Below are 16,311 nucleotides of genomic sequence, written 5' to 3' on the forward strand. Positions count from 1 at the left end.
CTTTACTTTAATAAAAATGCTCCTAAAAAGAAATATTTTAAAATACGCAGTAGTATTATTTTTTCATTCCATATAAACGTTAAACATTTGAATCCTCCAGACCTGTTTTTTTGTTTTGCATTCTGGGACTTGTAGTCCAATGTGTTTAATGGGAGAAGTTGTATTACAAGTCCCAGAAAGCAAAGAAAAAAAAAACAATACTTGATAAGCACCTATAGATTGGAATGTGTCATGTTGGTCAGTATGAATGTACTGCAACATATTACATTTCCACACAGCAAGTGCCATTCAAAAATGTTGTACACATCTCTTCAATCTGTTTCCCCTTTGTTTTAGAAAAGAGTTACAGACAGTGCTGCTATACATGCACATAGACATGTTTTAACTTTCATTACAATGCCCCTAAAAACAAAGGTGGTTAAATGCACAGCATTGTAAGTAACTGCTACTTGATGTGAACATGTGTTGAATGCTGCAATACATGGCATTTACTAAACTGGTTAGAAAAGAGAGTATGCTTATTGAAAAGCATATCACAAGGTATAATATATCTAGCCTAACACTCACAGAAGCACATATCAAGGTCCTCAACAAAGGATTCACGATTGAAACAGAGATCCGACAATTTATAAGAAAAATTAGACTTCATGCATTCGTTGGTCATAATGAAGAAGACATCAATACGTCCATTACTGGACTACGTAACAAATCCACATTTGTACTGGCTAATAAGTCCATGCCCAAAGAATTATTCAACTATGAGTCATTGATACTGAAGGTAGTGAATACATTATTGCCAGCAAAAAAACAGGACACATTTAATCTACCATGGGAGTACTAGAACAAAATACATCTGTCATCATCAAACCTGACGATAAGGGAGGAGGCATAGTGATACAAGACACATCTAAATATGATCAACAAGCCTATAGGCAGTTGAACAATGTGAAACATTATACAAAATTAAAAAAGGATCCGACAAAGATCTACAGAAATCCATCAGAACCCTTACTGAATCAGCATACATAGACAGCATAAATAGATGGTTACCTGAGCTCATATGAACTTAGGTTCCTTAATAAAGCCAATCCTATAAGTCCATTGTTACTTTTTGTCCCAAAAATACATAAAAGTACGACCGGGTCACCCTATTGTTTGGACCTGTGGGACACTGTAGGAACCCATGGCCAAGTGTATAGACTTTTTCTTAAAACCCCTTGCCACTGTAGGCGAGGCATACCTAAAGAACACAAAAGAAGCGATCTTGCTCATAGAAGGACAAAAGTTTGACCCTGAAATTGACTGGTTAGTGACTCTAGACATCGAGTCACTTTATATGAATGTATACAAGACAAAGGACTGTTTGCTCTTAAACATGCACTAAATACCAGAAACACTCCACACAATGTACCTACAGATTTTTGGGTGGAACTAGCAGAGGTTTGTCTCAAACCAAAATTATTTCATATTTAAAGAGGAGTTTTATAATTGGATAAAAGGTACATATATGGGGGACAGCGTGTTGCCCAAGCTTAGCTAACATCTTCGTTAATGAATTTGAGCACAAATATATCTGCCATACTGATAATCCGTACCAACAATTCATCCGAATCTATGATATGATATGATATGGCATTTATAATGTGCCTATGCACAAGTGCTTCAAGGTGCGACGAGGCAAGGGAGGGGGAAAAGAGGGCGGACAGACAACGATCCTACTAGGCCAGGTGTGATTCAGATCATGCAAGTGCGTGAGAAGGGGGCAGGGACAGTGTAGTACAAGATGATAACAATAAGTAAGTAACGGCCAGCAAGTGGCAAGTGCAGTACAAGATGATAACAATAATTAAGTAGCGTCCAGCAAGTGGCAAATGCAAGGGTAAGTGCGGACAACGGGTGTCAGGGGCTGGTTGGGGACTGTAAGGATACAGAAACAGTCCCTGAGGGCGGGGTTAACCAGGTGGGCAGTGCAGGTGTGAGACGAAGGCAGGGGGGACCTGGGCCTGAGAAAGAGGGTGTCTGGGTAGCAAGAGTGGTTCAGGTTTCAGCCAGGATGTCAGCAGAGGTGAGGAGGATAGAAAGCAGAAGCAAAGAGAAAGGTTTTGAGATGCGTCTGGAACCGGAGATGGGTCTCCTCAAGTTTAAGGGAGGCAGGGAGGCTGTTTCAGAGGGAGGCACCAGCCGAAGAAAGAGATCTACCACCAACTCGTTGCTTAGAGAAGTGACTGACCCTGACAGAGTTGGAGGCAGATGAGCGAAGAGCTTGAGAAGGAAGATATTTAGGAAGAGCAAGTTGAAGGTATTGAAGCCCCATACCCCAGAAGGCCTTGTGGATGATGCAGAAGATTTTGAACTTAATCCTCGCAGCCACTGGGAGCCAGTTCAGAGATTTCAGTCCTGGACAGATAAAATCCCTGGGCTTGATGCCAAGGACAAGTCTCGCAGTCCTGTTCTGGATGAGTTGCAGAGGGCGGAGAGTAGAAGCAGGCATATTTAGAACGAGGCTGTTGCAATAGTTCAGCCTAGAGAGAACCAGAGCTCTAGAGACAGTGAGCTTCTGGTGGAAGGAGAGGAAAGGCAGAATACCTCTGAGGAGGTGCAGCTGGTAGTGTGACTTCTTGGAGAAGTCAGTGAGGTGAGGAGAGAAGGAGAGTGTGGAGTCGAAGTTGACCCCGAGGTTTTTGGCTTTGCAGGTGGGAACGGGAAGTGGACCAAGAGAGGCCAGCCAGAGAGCAACAGGAAAGGAGGGAGCGGGAGTGCCGATGAGAAGAATCTCAGGCTTACTGGCATTAAGGAAGAGGTCATTGGCGGCACACCACTCCTGATTAGCAGGCAGACAGTCAGAGATGAGGGAAGGAGAGGAGGAGGCAGAGGGTAGCCTGAAAATGAACTGGGTGTCATCTGCATAGCACTAAAAGTTGGTGCAGAGAGTGGCGATGCAGTGGCAAGGACTGCTAGGTTTTGGTTGAACAGCCAAGGAGAGAGGTTAGACCCCTGGGGGACACCACCGGTAGAGAAAAAGGTAGTGGAGAGGAAGGCCCCAAGTTGGACCTGGGAGGGTCGGTCAGAGAGGAAAGAAGTCAGCCACGCCAAAGCCTGACCAGTGATACCCAGGTTATCACGGAGACGGTCCTGGGAGAATGTTGGATCCATTGGCGTAAGGTATATTCTGAGTACTGTGGAATGTCTGAGAATCTTAGATTAGATGAAATTCAAGTTTCATGTTGTATAGTTCGAGAAATGAAGTGGGCATAATTCCTCCTGTTATGTAAGAATATGGTAGACTTGAAGCATCCCTACATCATTGTAGTTCACTGTGGAGCCAACAGTTTGGGCTATGTTACCAGAATCCTATTACAGTTTGTAATGATGGATACATTTGGAAAGTTGATGGAACTATTGTATGTGCTTTTTTTTCCGGGATGTTGGCATGGGATCTTTTCATAATGAAAATATTCATTTTGATATTGTCAACATGTTTCGAAGAGATGGAATGCATCTGACTGATGTGGGCAATCAGATTTTTCTTGAAAATGTTCAAAATGCATTAAAGCAGTTTCTGTGAACACATAAAATATGGATTCAAGTATGCTTTAAGTAAACAAAAAAGAAAAAACAGAAAAAAACATTAGAAGCACCTTTTGTGAAAGTTAGAAAAAATAAATAAGTACTGTAGAATATGTGCTAGTTCAGTACATAAAACCAATAAAAAAAATATATATAAAAGCCAAAAAGAGAAACAAAGGTTATTTTAAGAGCCACCATTTTTTAACTAAAACCAATTAAAATGCTTTTTTTTATTCCTCCAACCCACGACTTGAATTTTCCAGGTGGCCGGGCTCTACCATAATGTCTGCACACTATGCAGGCTGCAAAGGGTCTTGTGATATATGTGATATTTTTTTAAGTTCTATCTATTTTCTTTTACTGTGAATGGCGGCTCCTAAAGGAACCTGTTTTTTGTTTGTTTGCATTTTTTGATTTTCCATTTTTTGTGCTTTTTTAGTTTTTTACAGGAGAGGCAAGGTAAGGTGGGGAGGGGAGGGAGGGAAGGGAGGAAATGGGCACCAACCACAGAGATGGAGGGGCAGGTGGACAGGGGAAGATGTGGCAGTTTTTCTCATGCTCCTTGACTGCTTCCTCAAAAGCACTACAAAACTGCTCTCCCCTGCACATCAGTGCATCACCATATTTGTTTATTTATAACTTTTAGGCACTTATACAGCAAGTCACTTCTGTTTCAAAGCACCTGCAGGGCAACAGGAGGGGACCTGGGAATGAGACACATTAAAATGCATGAAAATATTAAATATAGTGAGGGAAAAAAAAAGAGGATGAACCAGCTATGCCTTGTGAGTATTCAGAACGTATAAGTGCAGAAGGGAGGGGGCAGTGTGGGTAGGTGCTGGGGTTCCCATGCTCATGTGTGAGCAACAGAGAAAGTGCAAGTTATGGTAAGTGGTAAGTGTGAGTCTCCAGGACAGAGGGTGTGCCAAGGCAAGTGCTGAGGATAGACAGAAGCTGGGGGCCATTAGGTGTGGGAGGTAAGGGCCCCAAAGTTGCATAAGGGCCCTGGACACCAATCAAGCAACTGTGAAATTGCAGAGAGAAGGGCGAAGGAGGAGGTAACAAGGAAAGTCTTGCTCAGGACACCAAAGGAGGGGGATGCTGTTCCATAGAAGGGAGCCAGCTGAGGAAAGCAATACACTTCCTGCCCACTGTTTAGCGAAACACTTTACACACAAAGATTTGGTGCCAGAATAACAGAGAGGTCTACAGAGAGAATATTAAGTAGTATTTAGTACATACCACTGTGACCCTTGAAAGGTAAGGGTCAACAGCGTTCTGTATGGCCTGAGTGGCAGCCGCAGGATCCTTTGCCCCACAGGAGTAGCATGTGTGGTGACAGGAACAGTCAAGTAAGGTGGGGTAGAGGCATTGAACCTGCTTCTCCTTGAGGAAGGAACTGTCTTTCTCAGAGCACCAGAGTGTTGGATCTCACCTTGGCTGCCCAAGCCTTCGGTACACCCCCAACCGTGGTGAAAAATCACTGGAGGCAGGCACTTCCTCTAACTCATCTTGCTTTTCCTCTTCATCATCATCTGTATTTCAGGAGGTTTTTGTTTTCACTTGTTACCATAACGTCCCTTCAACCAAGTTTTTTTAACAACGTTTTTTCACTGAATATCTATACTAAAGGAACTTTTTAGTTAAGTTGCTCTGATGAAATCCTCTGAAATTCAGTAAAAATATTTGTTAAGGGGGCGTTATAGTTAAGTTGCATTTATAAAACCCTATGAAATGCAGTGAAAAATATTAAAGGGAAATTATGGTTACAAGTTACAAGTTAAACCAAAAAAATGAAAAACCGTTCAAATTTGCCAGTTATGGTCATCTAAGAAACCATGACTCGCATCACCACCGTGCACTGTGAAGACTAACACCCAGGACATCAAAGATGACATCACAAATGCATAACAAAAAATATTTTTACAACAAATATTCTACCAGCTAAAAAACCTCTGGAATGACATATCATCTGACAAAACATTGTCATAAAAATGGTACAGCTTTGGTATAAAAATGATCTCCCACAGAGACTGCGGGTGCTATGAAGCTGGAGACCATATAACAGGTAAAGCCTGATAATGCAAATCTGAACACATTGTCTGGTTAAACCGTGGTCCCGAAAAAGAGTACTGAAATCCTATGAAGAGATAGAAACAATAGCCACAAATGAGCCCAACAGACAGGGCATTTAAAAAACAATTTAATTGACACATATTAGCCAAACAGAAGTACTTCTTTCAAAAACATGTATCTGTATGACATAGCCCAAAATTACTCCTACAAAAACAATGTCACACCAGATGAGACAACTAGCAAATATTCTTTCCCAACTTGTGAAGGAAGCCTATTAAACACATGAAACCCATCATATAAATCATATAAAGTTAGCATTTGAATCTCTGCAACATAGAGAACTTTATTACATGGTCCTACTGCAAATCATATAACAAGTACATGTAATACACCAGCAAATAACAAAACTCGTCCTGAACCTCTAGCCATTGAATTGCTGTCCATGGACACCGAATCTGACTGCAGACTCAACGGCACCTGTAAATCCTATTTTCAACTATTAAAAGATCACCATATAATCTTCATTCCATTCCCCTACCCTTTCTATGCCCATTCCCCTACCCGTTCATCAAATAACCTCAAATATGCTTTAAAAGCTGTTCGTTCATGATGCTGTCTGCTGACTACTGTGGTGTCCTTGGAGCGGGTGGCACCCGTGCTCACATTTTTCATCCAGAAAAACAACTCCATATCATCTTTATTTCTCTCCCCCACCCTTTCAAGGCCCTCCTCTAGCCAACGATGCCCTGATAGGGCGTGAAAAGGTGCTTTCCATACTTTATGCCCAGCGCCCTGCTGCAGACACAGCACGCTGTCCGCGGTTCCAATGTAGCAGGTGTTCCAAAAATAACGCACCTCACGCTTTTCACCATCCATGTGGTGTTTATTATTGTTGTACAATTGAGGATAGTGTGTATGGAATATGTATTATTTTACAGTTGGTATGGTTACGTAGTTGTATAAAGTAGTAACGCTGGCATCTCTGGTTCATTTTCTGTGAAAAGCAGGATAGTCGAAAAGGTTTAATAGCAGACAATTTTACATAAGCATTTACTTTTTCTGACCCTCATAAACAGTACATTTCATGTAATATATTTGGTACAATATTACTGTGTGGTCACTGTTGTTGTGCTGACGTCAATAATCATTGCGTCATTAGTAAAAAAAATCCATAGAGGATTTAAAAAAAACACTACAATTATGTCAGTGTAAGTGTGATAGTATATTTGTTTGAAGTGTGTTACTATTAAAGAATGTTTAAAGTAGATAGATACCTGTTGGTGCATTTTAACTACATTAGACTTTAGAAGAGGTTTTGCAGTAACAAGAATTGTTATGCCGTACTTCAAGTGTATTGCAATGAAGAGTATGTTTTAGTAGTTAGATACTTGTTGGCGTATTCTAGCTATCATGACTTTAAAAAGTACTATTGTAGTATTATGGATGTAGTTAAATAAATGTTGGCGTATTCTAACTGTTTATTGTGCTACAGTTTAGTGAATACATTTGGGTTGAAGAAATATTAAGTAGGCATTTGTTAGATTTGCTGCAAACCTATGTTTTTGTGAACAAAAGCGTTGTTACATTCAAACCAACCACCTCTTTTTTGACCAATGCAATATAGTGCCCTGAAGTGGTTTTGGCATCAGTGTGCTATATTATACCTATTGTTTTGAAGGTTATCTTGTCAAGAGATACTTGGCCGTGTGAAAGGCTAGTAAGCTTACAGTTATTTTTGGAACCATCTGCCTTGTACCTGAGAAGCATTAGTATCACATATTGGCTATGTGAGTTGATTTGCATAGCGGAACGATTGAATTGCAAAAATTGCATACTGTGCTATGATTTGCATTCTTCAGAAACTGGTGAAATGGAATCGATTCACAATTTGGTATGCACACATATACAAATCGTTCATTAGGGATGTGCTCTTGTGAAACATGTAAATGTATATTTCCACATGTATGGAATCAGGAACATTTTAATTATAGAGATGCTTTTGGTTTCCATCACTTGTGGTAAGTACATTTGGAATTCTTGACAATCTTTTTGTGTGTTTATGTTAAATTGTACCATTCTTGCCTTATACTGGAGACAATGTAAGTGCTGTCAGGATTATGTGTGGTACATCTATGAAGGAGGAGCATTTGCAAACACAACTGGTCCGAGCCGAGTAAATGTTGTTAACGATTGGTGGCATTTGGAAGAGAATATTGATTGTTACATTTGCATAGCGATTTACTCCAGCTATGTTGCTGAATTTCAATGTACCAGAGAGTTGTGTGTCTGGATCGATTGATGGGCCTGCAGATTTTCAGGAAGAAGATATATTTGTCTCTTTCTTTTCTGATGGATGTACAGTTGACTTTGCAGTATACAGTTTTGTGGTTGTATTATTTGATGTAGAATGAGCCGGTAGTTTTTTCTTCAGCAGTATGACTGGTAGATCTGTTGTAGATTATGTTTGAATTACATTTCTTTTTAAAGGTTTTACTTTTTGAGGTCCAGGGTACATAGCTACATGGGAGTATACAGTGCCCATAGCCTGTTGCATTCTATGATGCTTGGAATGTCTGCATTCTCTTTGTTTTGTATCAAAGTTAACTAGAAAAAGACCATTGAGCGTACACAGACGGGAAAGTGCTACAACACTCATATCTTCCTTAAAGACTGTGCTGCCAATATCAATTGATGCGTGATCTAGGGTTAGAACTTACGGTATGTGAATAGTGACAGCATATACAAGAGATAGAAAAAATTATTCTCTGCGTACGTACATGTATTTGAAAAGAAGGAAACATGCTATTGTGCAGCCAATTCTTTTTAATTCTGCAAGTTTGTCAAAGTAGATGTTGACAAACAGAATGTTGTCATCATGGGGATATGTTTGCAAACCAACAACTGTACCAATTGCTCCATTAACTAAACCTTGTTCTACATCAAGGTTACATGACTCTGCTGTTTAGGCACAATGTTAATATTTTCTCCAATCCTGCTGCATTAGAGATAGATTTGTCTAGGGTATTTAGTCATCCAGTCGCTTGTTGACACATAGGTAGTTTCATGCCGTGCACTTCTAGTTTGTCTGTGGAGCTAATATGCAATATGGGTTACATTTCTTTTTTTAACGAACATTGGGCCTCATTACACGGTAGGCGCTAAGCGATTACCGGCACTGGTAAGGTCACTGGTGCTGGTAATCCCTTAGCTTCCTACTACGAGGTCCCTCAGCGGGTCCCGTCCCGTCTGACCAGGTGTTAAGGACGGGACCCGCTGAGGGACTTCAGAGCTAATAACGGTACCGCAAATTGCTGTACCGTTATTAGCTCCTTCCCCATTCCCATTGAGCCCTATGGGGGCTCAAATGGGAATGGTATTTGGAATGGGGACTTACGGGTCCTCCAGGGTCGGAATGACCCGGTAAATCCCCATACTGCCTACCCGGACCCGGTATGCGGTAAGGGAGTAGCCATGCCGCAAATAGCGACATGGTTACCTCCTACCGTGTAATGAGGCCCATTGTCTCATTGAATTGACTACAGCTTGCAAGTTTTGGCATTACGGACATCCATCTTAGATTGGTTTGAGGTAATTTATCCATGACATCAGGAGCAGATATGTTTCGCCCACATAGGTCATGTATTAGTCTAATTTGTGAGATGGATTTTACATCTTTTGTAAGCAGACCAGTTATAATGCTTATTAAAATGTTAGCATTGCTGAGGTCTGCAGACTGACGCATGTTTTGAGTTAGTTCTCTGTACTACAAATGTTGCCCGAGATTTATATTTCCAAAGCCGCAGAGTGTACCGGAGATTTATATTTCCAATTGTGCAAGCCAACATGATGTTGGAAATCATGCTTACCTCATCTATTAGAAGCACATTCATTTGTTTCAGAATTCTGTGTACTTCAGTAGCAACTTCTCTTGATAATTTGTAGTATTCTAATTTATTTTGGTGTTTTACTGGAAAGAAGAGTAGTCGGTGTAAAGTTACACCTACTATATTGTAGGCAGCTAATCGTGTGGGGGCTGTTATAAGAGCTGAAAGAATGTTGTTTTTTAAGGTTTGAAGCAATTTGCTGTTGCAGTGCGCCTCAATGCAAAGAGTTTGGTGCCGCAAAGAAGACTCGGTGAAGAACGTAGGACCGGCAGCAAACGTTGGGTGTCAGCGTAGACGATGGGGACTCGACCACTGCTGTATTTCTGATCTTCAATTGTCAGTTTCTTTGTGGTCCTCAGGTGGTGGGAAACCCACTGCGGGATTCTCCTTGTTCGTCCACAACATCGACTTTCTCAAGCGGGACAACACAGTCGACGGTGAGGGCAAGTGAGCCTTTTGTTCAAAATGTTCTTAGGCAAAAGTTGAAGCATTGCGGCTCCGGTTGTCAGGTAGCACAGCGTCAAGCTCTCCCTGCTTCTAGTCAACACAACTCAATGGGCTTCCAGTGGTCACAGAAATCCTCAGAACCCCAGTCGACGGTGATGGACTTCTATGACCTTGATGTCCTGGTGCTTTACTTCAAGATTTCTTGGCTGGTGTCTCGATTGAAGATCAGCTTCTGCACGATGTTCCCTCATAGCTCGGGAAGATGTCTCCTAGCCAAGTCCTCTCTCAGATCAGTCCTCGACAGGCTCGACAGCTGTAGGTTTTCATCGTGAAAAGCAGCAGCAAATATTCTTCTTCCAGCTGGGCTTCAAGGATAAGCAGCTTCAAGTTTCAACTTCAGCTTCTGAACAAATTGGTAAGTGAGAGGTCCCCAGATATACACATCTGTCACTCATTCACTCTGTCTGAGCCAGGCGCAGTCAGCCAATCACAGAGAAGGCCATTCATTCAGGCAGGCAGCTACTCAGGCTCACATGCATTTAGGCTATTCACTTCCACCCAGACACTCATAATAAGGAATGTGGATTGGGGCAAGCACCCAACCTTTCAGCACACCACCCTGCATTCATGTCAGTTTCTGACAGGGCTGTCTCATTCATTGTGTCACACACACACACAGAATCCAGACACTGATAACATAGAATGCATATTGGTCACACACACTACTCAGGTCACACCACAAGGGTGTATCCACAACATACATTCACTGGGAGGGCTCAAGCCAGTCTGGCCTGGACTTTCCCACAATACCATATATGGTTCTTCCACCCAACAGCCAGTCAGGGGAAGGAATAGAGTCAGGCCTTCCCAGGACTTTGGGAAACAAGGTAACAGGCAAGAGAAACCAATAGGCCACAGGAGTCATTTTATCTTCCACTGATTCCTATGGCAGGGTCTGGGTATCCCAAAACAGAGGATACCCAGAGCTCCTGTCACATTCATCATGGAGCTGCCACCAGCCCATACCCTGCTCTGTGGGAAACACACAGGTACCCAAAAACATCCACTATGAGTACAGGGTTGTACCCCCACCCATGGGCGTTGTAAGGGTATCCCAAGGATCTCTGTTCACCACAACCAAAAAGAGGAAAAGCTGCACTGCCAGGGGTCCCAACTGGTCTCCTGTGCAGAAAACAACACAGAACACACATGACAAGGGAGTACAGGACAAGGACATGGAGGACCTGTACCTCCAATGCATTTCCAGCATCACAGGACCTATTTGCCTTGCGAAAGTGTTTTGTAGAATATATTATATGTGTGGGACAACCATAACGTGAACTAACACTGTATTTGAGAGTAGCCCTGAATCCTCACAGGCAATGTTGGAAACAGAGAACAAAGAGGCCCCTTTTCTTGCTTGATTACCACATTCGAATTCCCAGGCACGGCAGAGACACATGTGTCTAGCATGGCCTTTTGAAAATTAGGTAGGAAAGCGAGCAGCACATTTGGACAAGTGCTGTGACCCGGTACGAAGGCCATACTCATGGGAACCCAGGCATAGGTCTTGAGCTGTCAAAACACAAGCTGATATTTATGACACAAGCGCCCCTCAGAATAATGGTCATTCTATTTGAACTACCAGGTGTAACTCTTAAGTGCTTCATGAATTGGATAGATTAGTGGGACGCCAGGCCTACCTCTTGGGAGAGGTAACTGATACACAGGCGGAGCAGAGAACACCCAGGTCCGCAATCTGAACCAGAGAGAGCAAAGGGTGATGTCAATGCTTATAAGAATGCACAGGGGAGGCATGATGGGGGTGCCTGCGCGTCTGAGATGAGAAAAGATTTGCTTTCTTTGCAAGGACCAGGCACACCACAGGGTTATCTTCCGAGTTCATGTTGATGACCAGGTGCATGTCATGTTGTTAAGAGTAAAGACAGGGTGGTGCATGTTGAAGTTTAACCAATTACTGTGCAGCACATCGAGGTGAAGAGGCTGTTACCCACATGTGGAGAATATGGAGTAGAAGATGATATGACCAATAAGAGAGGGACACATATTTGAAAATTAGCATGTAAATGGTGGTAGCCAATGAGGGTGGGGGATTAATACTGTATATTGAATGCATCATTTATGATGAGTGTTATGTTTATACGGTGGTGTTTCCTTTGTTGAGGGAAGAGAGCTCCTCAGCAGTGGAATTATAATACCCGGTCACCATTATCCCTTTTGTACACAAAATAAAGCTCTTGTTCGGCGCACATAGCCTTTTTCCCTAGCGGGCTGCTTTTTCTATGTTTGGTTGTTATGGAGTTACCCTACATAATCTATATTAGTAAGCCAGCACCCCTCTTCCTCACATTATTCTCTAGTATCCCCATAGCCCTCTTCCTCATACAACTTCACTATTATAATCTATATTATTACCCCAACACCCCTTTTACTCATCCCTGTACCCAATATTAATCTGCTCATTATCCATACACAACTCTTCCTCATCCCTGCACAATAACACCCACAGAACACTTCTGCAACATTAAAGTACACAGCTGTCATCACAAACAAAAACATTGCTCCAGCATCAAAAAAAGAAAAGTAAACAATTATGTAGAAATAAAATGTACAACTGAAAACAAACTTCACACTATATCTAGCAATACCAATGTAGGCACTGTAAAACATTCAAATGAATCAATTTGACAAAAAAACATCTGTCGCAGAAATCTTAGCAATCTCATCAAATGATCTGAAAAATGATGTTTCTCACTTACAAATTACCAAAGAAAATGTATATTTGAAGCTATGATTGACAGCTCATTCAAACTATGTAGACACTTATTTATATTAGTATGAAACAAAATCATGTGCAATGTGAAAATAGATAACGTTTCTGACATTGTGCTGGTGAATGGTTTCTCACTAGTAGCACAGAACCATATTTCAATGACGAAGCATATAACCAACAATAAACAAACCCAATTGCTATACACACTAATGGAAGAGGATATGAAATAGTAGCAGATAGCATTACGGCAAAAAGACACGGTAAAAGAAAGAAAATGTCCAAAAAACTTGAAACCAAATGTTCCTCATGTCCACAAAAGACATCCAGTGCACAAATACACATTCAGCTCAATATGCAATGTGTGTCATTGAAATGTTTATGACTATTCCTCAATCACTATGTTGAAAGAAAAGACAAAAGTAGAATCAATATTTAACAAAACATGCACTTCTGTCGAGTGCGCATCCACAATGGGCTGCAAGGACCTTCATTAGACTGCATTTCAGGAACTGCTTCTAAAAGAATGTTCCATTATATAAACATTTTAGCAATACATCATTCTACAATGTATAACCTTGTGCATAGATTTTACAATGCAGAAATTCCTGCTTTAGAATTATAAAAACTCAGTGACAATCTCCTAAATGGAGAGCCCAACACTAACCCATAGCAAAGTTTGAAAACACTCCTGCTTGCCTTTTTCACAAAATATTCTGTAAGAAAAGAACACACATTGTAGATATGTTGTGCAAGCTGGAAGACAATGAAGACTACACAATGGTTCCAATTAACCTTATATCTAACAGCAGACGATAAATACTACATAACTGATCCCTTAATATTTTGCTCATACTGCAATAGTAGGCATAATGATAACCTAATGACACCTCAAGTTATCATAAATAACTTACAAATATTTCCACTTCCAAATGCTCTCCAACCACTGATTCTATATGAGGGTATCATTATTCAAACAGTACAAACATTCAAAGCTATAATACGTCTGCAACCCAAATCTGCTAAATTGCCTAAATCAGAATTATTCAAATTTGTTTGTGGCAAAGTGATATACTTACCATTAGACCTGAACGAAAATGTGCAAACACCAGGAGTAGAACTACCAGTAAAACAATCTTTGATTGTACTAGTTAATGATGTGTTAACAGGACACACCAAAAAATGGAACAACTGGTTGACTTAAACAAACCTAAAGAAGCCCTAGACTAACTTAAACAAATCATTGAATACTGCAAAGAAATAAGCATAAACTAACATTTTTTAAAAAAAACAACACAAATATATGAAGAGAACATTTTTGACCAGTATTGAATGCAACCACTACATTCCATAGAAACCATCAAAGATGTATTAGAAACATATCAAATATCTCAAGCCAAAGGCTCTACAATGAGAGGATTGGAAAACATTTTAGAAGCACATTCTTTTCCACTAATCTTCCCTACAGAAAAAGGAGGAAGAAACGAAGAAAGACCCATACAGATATGTGAATCAGAATATCGTTCTCTCCAAATGTATTCTGAAGATCAAAAATACCAGTAAAATGTTGAACCGGACCATCTTGAGCCAGACCGCCTTAAATTCTGGAAACCCCTCAAGACCTTCTTCTTCTCTTCCTCTTTCTCTGTCTCTCTCCCCTGCTAACCTCCTTTCTCATCTTTCCTGCTTTCTTCCTCCTCTCTCTTCCCGATCCTGCTCAGTTTCGCTGACTGGTCACCTGGTGCAACTCCAGAGCTTCACAGGTCCCAGGTTCCCCCACTTATCTGGCACTTACTTCTGGGCCTCTGCACTCTGCTTGGCACTACTGCACTCGGAATACGTTGCAAGAGAGGGGCAACCTATCTGCACTTAACCCTGGGCCCTGCTAGACTGGGCGCACTTGTCCCCCTCTCTCGCACTTCCTGTCTGTGCACTTGTATGCAACAATCAAAAAGGTGGATCAGTGGAATAGGATGACACTGGTTAGATATAAATCACATATTTATTTGGAAAAACTCATCACATGAACAATTATTTTACTTACATAAAAATTACCTAAAAAATCTTACATCAACTCATACCTTCATACGTATCCACATTCAGAAATACATTCGAACATCCATCGATACAACACCCTAGTGTAATAATAACACCAAATTGTGTTGTTCAAGAATTGCTTTCTCAAAATATTCAATTAACATTTCCTATGGTGACCCAGTCCATAATATCAGGTGTCATCATATAACCGGTGTCCAATATCACCAGATATCCCTCCTAGAGATCACGTCGACACGTGTTTCGGTCAAAGACCTTCTTCAGGACGTCGGGCTGGGAGCACTTGCTCCGCCCGGTTATCCACGTATCTGGGCCAGTAGCGAATCTAAAAAATGTAAAAGCCAGTATGTCATCCCCAAAAATTCCTGACAAAATCTACCCTATGGGCAGTTTTTGCGGTTCAAAAGAAACTGTTCTGAGAAAGATGAATTTAAATTCCATGCGGAACATTTAAAGGAGAGGCTGAAAAACAGGGGATATCCAAATAGACTAGTGAAAGATCAATTAAAGAGAGCGGATAATACCATTCGGGAGATATGTTTGACCACCAGAGAAAGAAATAAGAATGAACGCTTGGTATGTGTTACTACTTTCAATCCTGTGAGTACAGATGTAAAAAGAATTATCAACAAGCACTGGAATTTAGGTAAACAGCCTGGCACATTACTGAAAAAGCCGATGTTTGCGTTCAAACGCAATCAAAACTTGAGACAGAAACTAGTGCACACTTATTTAGAGCCCAAAAAAGAACCCACTATTAATGACCAATGGGGACTGCCTCCCATCGTTGGTCATTATAAATCTGGTAAATGTGTTTCATGCCCGTTGACCGAAACCAAGAAAGAATTCCATTATGGCAATAGAATATGGAAGATGAATTGTCACACTAATTGTCTAACGAAAAATGTAATTTACATCATTAGTTGTCCATGCAAACTCCTCTATGTGGGTAAGACCACACGTGAAGTGAGACAACGGATATCCGAGCATAGGAGCTGTATACGCAATAAGGTGGCAGATAAGCCGCTGGTAGAACATTTCGTGAAAATGCAACACAAGGACACAGATATGAAGTGGTTTATACTCCAACATATCAAGAATACCATGAGAGGGGGCGATATTGACAAAATATTGAATTGTACTGAACAGAAATTGATACATACCCTTAACACAGTCCAGAAGGGACTGAATGTTTCAGTAGAATGGAACAATTTGGTTACAGAAAACTGAGGATGAACATCATTGTACTGTTGGGGAGGATAGATTAAACATAATGGAAATATACTTAATGATGTTAATAAGTTATGATGATCTATCCCTAGATGTGCATATATCATGAAAACAGTCCAACACTATGTCAGTATGTGTTACAATGGGCATGGATTTAATTCAGCTGGTCCGCTATATTCGAAGTTTAAGGGTATCTACCCCCAGGTGTGCAGATACCATGTAAGTAGTTCAACGGGTTAGATATGTTCTGGTATACTGTGT

The sequence above is a fragment of the Ambystoma mexicanum genome, chromosome 2q (genome assembly GCF_040938575.1).
Source record: "Ambystoma mexicanum isolate Mex_15411 chromosome 2q, UKY_AmexF1_1, whole genome shotgun sequence".
NCBI lineage: Eukaryota > Metazoa > Chordata > Amphibia > Caudata > Ambystomatidae > Ambystoma > Ambystoma mexicanum.